The 6,885-nt window shown below is 50.9% G+C and overlaps 1 pseudogene; it reads left to right on the top strand.

Annotated features, from left to right (window-relative positions):
* Positions 1–3,237: 3,237 nt before the first annotated feature.
* LOC136455340 (uncharacterized) lies at positions 3,238–6,220 on the top strand (annotated as a pseudogene).
* The last annotated feature ends 665 nt before the right edge of the window (positions 6,221–6,885 follow it).

The raw sequence follows: 6,885 nt of genomic DNA, 5'->3' as shown, positions 1-6,885 counted from the left end.
CGCCGCGACGCCATGGCCGCTGACGCCCACGGCGCCCTGTGGACCACGCGGGATGGCCTGCTTCTCCGGGGTGGCAAGGTGTTCGTCCCGGCGTCATCTACGGTGCTCGAGGACGTTCTACAGGCAGCCCACACCGTCACACACGAGGGCACCCAGAAAACCCTGCAGCGCCTCCGCCACGACTTCTACATCGACCATGATTGACGCACCGTGAGCGACTACGTGCGCGCCTGTGCCACCTGCCAAAGGAACAAGACTGAGGCTCTCCACCCGGCCGGTCTGCTCCAGCCGCTCCCCATGCCGGCGCGCGTGTGGGCGGACATCTCCATCGACTTCGTCAAGGCGCTCCCCAAGGTACATGGCAAGAGTGTGCTACTAACGGTGGTGGACAGGTTCTCCAAATACGCCCATTTCATTCCCCTGGGTCACCCATACACCGCGTCGTCTATCGCCCGGGCGTTCTTCAACGACATCGTGCGCCTTCACGGCTTCCCAGAGTCGATCGTCAGCGACCGCGACCCGGTGTTCACTGGACATGTGTGGCGTGACTTGTTCCGCTTCGCCGACGTCCAACTCCGCATGAGCACCACCTTTCATCCACAGACGGACGGCCAATCCGAGGCGGTCAACAAGACGATTGGCATGTACCTCCGGTGCATCACCGGCGACCGCCCGCGGGACTGGTTGGACTGGCTGCCGTGGGCCGAGTTTTGCTACAACACGGCCTACCACAGCTCGCTGCGCACCACGCCGTTCATGGTGGTGTACGGCCGTCCACCGCCGGCCCTCATCGCTTACGAACTCGGCAGTGTGGCTACAGAGGCTGTTGACGCCCTCCTGTCCAGCTGGGATGAGTTTCTCGACGGCGTCCATGCTCGGTTGCTGCAGGCCTAGGAGCACGCACGGCGGTTCTACGACGCCAACCACAGGGACGTCACCTTCGCGGTGGGGGACTGGGTCTGGCTCCGTCTGCTTCACCGACAAACCCAGTCCCTTGCTCCCGGCGCGCGCGGCAAGCTCGACCCGAAGTATGCCGGGCCCTATCAAGTTCTTCAGCGAATTGGAGAGGTGGCGTACCGCCTACGGCTTCCGGACAACGCGTGGATCCATGATGTGTTTCACGTTGGGGTTCTCAAGCCCTTCCGTGGTGCATCAACGCCGGCTGCTACACCGCCGCTACAGCATGGGCGTCCCCTCCTCCTGTCGGAGCGCGTCTTACATTCCAGCCTCCGCCGCGGAGTTTGGCACATCCTCGTCAAGTGGGCGAACATGCCGGCCTCGAAAGCCACATGGGAGCCTATTGATGGTTTCCGCCAAGCTCACCCCTCGTTCCAGCTCGAGGACGAGCTGTTTTCCGAGGGGGAAGAGATGTTATGGTCGGCATGACATACAGGCGTAGGGATCGGGCGGTTCGATCAGATCAGGCGACTGGCTAGGTTCGGCCAGGGCGTGTGCATGCAGCAGCCACGCCCAAATCGCATGCAGCCATTAGTTATTTTCCTAAAATAAGTGGTTGAGAGAATTAAGGAGAGATAGTTTGTTTCCTTGTAATCGCTGGTCTATATGGCCTAACCTGTGGTTAAGGAATAATCAGCCTGGGATTGTGACTTTCTGTCACCCTTGGGCACCCAGCCCTACTGTTCACCGTCCAGGGTTGTCCCCGTTCCCGGCGCCGGCCATGGCGTCGCCAATCCGCCGCCAGCGCTCACGCCCCTCCTCCTCTGCTTCCTATCCCTACTCCCTACGCCCTCTTCCCAGCCTATCAAGGCCTAACAGGTTGGATAATTGTTAATACGCTTTTCGCGTATGAACGTTGCCCGTACAACGGAAATCGTATGGGTGATGTTTCTATAGTGAACAGTAATGTTTGTGGACGCTTTCGTGACGTGCTGGCATGAAAGGTTTAGGTTGGAATCTTCTGTAGGTACACTAACCGCGTTTATGTAAGTTGACGAGTAGAAATTCGACTAGTTACTATAGTGAGAGCCGTATCAATTGCCTTGCCACCGGCACTAACGGCGGAAGTCCAAAACTTTTTGGCAATTGTTTCAGTTGAGCGGACATTTTTAGGATGTGCACGCATCATGAATTAAAAGTCGCAACCTAAAAGATGAAAAATCAAACTTGCATGAGTACTGTGTCAAAATCTTGCGCGCGATAAGGATTTTCTAGCTGTCCTAATCCGCCGTTTTGGCTTGGTAAAATCTTTTGGGTTAGCTCCTTACTTTTGCTCCAGAAACTTTGTATGAGAAAGTTGTGTCAAATTCCCTAAACAAAATACTGGTAAAATTTGGAGAAAAAAAAATGGCCAAGTAGGTTGTGAGTAGGGATAAAAACGGTACGGATATTTTCCGACCATATTCGAAACCGAATCCGTTTAGAGGGGTTGAGATCTGTCTGTATCCAAGTCTGGATATCCAACATCCGATATCGTATCCGTGTCCGAATACTCAAATCGTATATTTATGATATCGATATCCAATCGTATCCTATCCGACATAGTTGACACTATCCATATTCGAATCCGAATCCGGACAGAAATATGAAAACAAATATAATATCGGTGATATCCGTCCATATCCGATCCGTTTTCATCCCTAGTTGTGAGTTATGATCAGTTTTGTAACCCCCTGAGTTCTGAGAAAACAGATTGCACACTTGTTGAAATAAAAATCTTTCGACTATCTTAAGGACTCTTTCTGTTAGGCACCCTTAAACCAAAGTTGTTAAGCACTGAACCAAGAACCTTGTGGTAAAATTTCAACTTCTTTGGGTCAATGGTTTAAGAGTTATGATCTGTTCATTGCTGCACTTTTTCTGAAATTCCAGAATGAACCCTCTGTGAGATTCATATATTATCACCTTCTTAGGCCTTGATTCAGCAAAAACTTTGAATATCAAACTTGTTTGACACCATCTCAAGAGCATTCTGGTAAAATATCAAAATTGTTGGATCACTGGTTTAAGAGTTTTGTTCAGTTTACTTCAGCTCTGTTCTGAAAATTCCAGCATGTACCACCTGTTAAAAACCTGAGCTTATCACCTTGTTAGGATCTGTTTTAGCTCCACCTTTGAGTATCAAACTTGTCACACGCTACCTAAAGAACTTGCTGGTAAAATTTGAGAAATTTTGGATGAATACTTTCTGAGTTACGAGTTTTTCTCTAACTTGATAGGAATCTGATTTGAGATTTCTAAGTATTTATGCCGTTTCTCACTTGTCGTCCTTTGTTCCAGATGGCCGACCCCGTGTATGTCACTGTTGGCATGGACGGCACCTCTCGCTCGACGTGCCTCCACTTTGAGGGTTTTTCCGCTATTCTGTGGGATATGTTGTGCTCGTTTGGGTACCTTTCACCGCCCATCTATTCGGGACGCGTGTACCAGGACCACGGGATACCCAGGAGCAGCGTGCACGTGAAGGTGCCCCCACCCCCTGAGCAGCCGCAGTGGCCACCCTTGGAGGTTGTGGCTAATGGGCACACACTTGAGGATACGTGGGAGTCCGCAGCTCTGCAGACACTGATGTTGTTTTGCAGGCAGCACCCTCTCGCGGTCATGCTAGACCCGATCGGTTTGTTCCCCGCTCGGAACAAGAGGGATGCGGATTGGTTGGACCGCATGGATAACATGGATTTGTTGGGCATCTTGGTCTCTCAGCGCACGATCTTCACCTCAGCCCGGTGCATGAATGCACTCTACCGGATGATCAAGATGCAGAGTAGAGCGATGGCTACCTTGACCGGATTGGCAGTGGCAAATCAGGTTGCTCTTACTACCGTGCAGAACGGTATGGTGGACCTTTCGCTTGAGTTGGTGCAGAAGGATCTACATAGGCCATGCTTAGATTGCAACTTTTTTCAACCCAATGAATAGTACCACTTTCGTCTTATTTGGCAAATATTGTCCAATCGTGGACAACTAGGCTCAAAAGATTCATCTCGTGATTTTCAACTAAACTGTGTAATTAGTTAATTTTTTTACCTACATTTAATACTCCATGCAAGTGGCTAAAAATTGATGTGATGGAGAGAGAGTGAAAAAACTTGGAATTTGGATGGTATCTGAACAAGGCCATATTTCGGATATGCAGGCCCGGATTACTGAGTTGGAGGAGGAGAATGTCAATATGGAACAAGACATGGAGATGTTGGCTGAGCAGGTCTTTGACGTTGACGTGGAGTTGGCTGCTGCCAACGTACTCTTGGACGAGCACCACGCCGAGCTTGACGCTATCCACGCCATGGAGGCACAGCAGGCTCAGCAGGCCTAGGAGGAGCCGATGGAGGAGGAGCCCGAGGAGGTTGAGGGTTTCTCGAGTATGGACTTTGAGGAGATAGCACCGCAGCCACGAGTCGGCGACACTCCCTCTCCTGCACTCAGCATTGCCTCCGTGGGCAATTTAGATGACTTCTAGATGTGTTACGAGAACTTGGGTAGTCTTTTGTTTTACTCCTCGGCAACCTATATTTTGGATGGTGATGTAATAGGTTAGCCTCGAGTTGAGTACCCTTTGTGTCGAAAAACTTGTTGCGAGCACAAACTTGCTTTTGTCATAGTTTGGTTGTAATGTTCGAAAAACTTGGCAGAATTTCAGTGGCCGTTTCTTCTCAGTTTTAGCCCCGTTTCCACTCACTTTTGAACTGAGATTTGAATACCAAAGTTGTGCGAAAACTTGTGTTCTAACCGCTCATAAAAAATTTCAGCTCCTTTGGATCTGTCAAACTCGCGTTAGAACCAAAACTTCGCCGCTCAGCTTGCTGAAATCAGCACGAACAACAATTCGCTTGATTCGTTTTTTGACCTCGTTACCTTCCGTTCCGGTCAGCGAGCGTAATACGAAAGTTGTTTCGTAAGAAATGTTCTGACCGCTGACCGAAGATGAGAAGCAGTGTGCATCGGAAGAAGAGATATGCACCTCCTCAATAAAAGATCAAAGTGTTGTCTTTCTCACTATCGGCAAGATGAATGCTTATTATTCAGCACATAATTTTTCCTTGTGATTAAGCAAGCTTTCGAATTATGTGACTAATGAAAAGGTACAATCTTGCAGATGGTGCACGGCACTCGCTCTGGCTCGATCCCAAGTGGCAGCAGGGATATGCAGGCACCTCCACCACCACCGCCTTCCCCGCCCACGCTGGAAGCGATCTTGGCCGCTCAAACCGAGCTGCTAAGGCACATAGCCCAGGGGCAGCAACATCAGCCTCAGGGAGGACGAGTTCCTCAGCAACCTCATGTTGCTCGCTATGAAGACTTCTTGGGGACGTAGCCCCCGCTCTTCCACAAGTCGGACGATCCTCTCGATGCGGACGCATGGGTTCGCACGATCGAGTCCAAGTTCGAGCTTCTCACCGCGCACTGCCCGGATGAGAACAAGGCTCGGTTTGCCTCGCAGCAGCTTCATGATTCTGCCCGTCTCTGGTGGGACCATTATCACGCCATGCTGCCGGCCGACCATGTGGTTAGCTGGGAGGAGTTCAAGACTGCCTTCAGGGGACATCACATCCCTGAGGGATTGCTGAAGCGTAAGGTCAGTGAGTTCCTGGCACTCTCCCAAGGACCCCGCAACGTGCTTCAGTATGCGCAGGCCTTCAATGACCTGTGCAGGTATGCGGGCTATCATGCGGGCACGGATCAGAAGAAGAGAGACCGTTTCCGTAGGGGCTGGAGTCCTATGCTCCGGGAGAGGCTGAACCCCATCAAGGTCGATACATACAATGAGCTGGTGAATCTGGCCATATCGCAAGAGGATTGCATGATGGCTCTCAAGGTTGAGAAGAAGCGGAAGGACCCAATGCCATCATCCAGCGCACCCGCTCAAAGGTTCAGGCTGATTCCCCCTTCAGCACCTCGCAGGCCAGCGCAGCCTGGGAGAAGGGTTGCTCGCCCTCCACTGCAGGCAGCACCTCGTTTCCCTAGATTCCAGCCATAGGCGCCTCGGCTCAATCTTCCACCGCCACCGCGCCCTGTCAATGGTAACCGATGTTTCACCTGCGGGAATGTGGGACATTTTGCCAAGGACTGCCCCAGAAACAAGAATCAGTGGCCTAGTCAGAATAATGCCATGGTCAACAAGGGGAAGAAGCCCAAGGTGCAGGTTCGACAAGGCAGGTTGAACTTCACCAACCTTGCAGAACTCCCAGAAGGCGCACCAGTGAGGATGGGTACTTTTTCTATCCATAACCAACCCGTCTTGATTTTGTTGAGCATCTCATAGTTTTATTGGGAGTAAAACTAGTGCTAGATGTGGGCTAAATTTTTGTCACACTAAAGGGTCATACATGATCTCTACCCCCGGTGGGAAGATAGCCTCTGACCAAATAAATCCTTTTGTGCCTATCCAATTGGGTAAAGCCCTCTTTACGAAAAACCTCATTATCCTCGGTCTAGAGGGGATAGATATTATCTTGGGTATGGATTGGATGACACGGCACCGAGTGATACTAGATATCTCTGCCTGAGCTGTCCACATAGATTCACCCCTACACGGCAGCTCCACCCTACACTTACCCCACCGAGAGTGTAAAAATTCTTGTGCCTATCCAGTGGTGGAAACTCATCTAGAAGATATCCCCGTTGTCTGCGAGTACCCCGATGTGTTTCCAGATGACCTGCCAGGCATGCCACCAGACAGAGATATTGAGTTTGCCATTGAGTTGCAGCCAGGCACGGCACCGATTTCAAAGAGGTCGTATCGGATGCCACCCGCAGAGCTGGCAGAATTGAAACCCCAGCTGCATGAGTTGTTGGAAAAGGGTTTCATTCGCCCAAGTACGTCACCTTAGGGTTGTCCAACTTTGCTTGTGAGAAAGAAGGATGAGAGTTTGCGCATGTGTGTGGACTACCGACCTCTCAATGCGGTGACAATAAAAACAAGTACCC

Source organism: Miscanthus floridulus, chromosome 5 (assembly GCF_019320115.1).
Source record: "Miscanthus floridulus cultivar M001 chromosome 5, ASM1932011v1, whole genome shotgun sequence".
Lineage (NCBI taxonomy): Eukaryota > Viridiplantae > Streptophyta > Magnoliopsida > Poales > Poaceae > Miscanthus > Miscanthus floridulus.
This window is presented reverse-complemented; position numbering and strand designations above follow the sequence as displayed.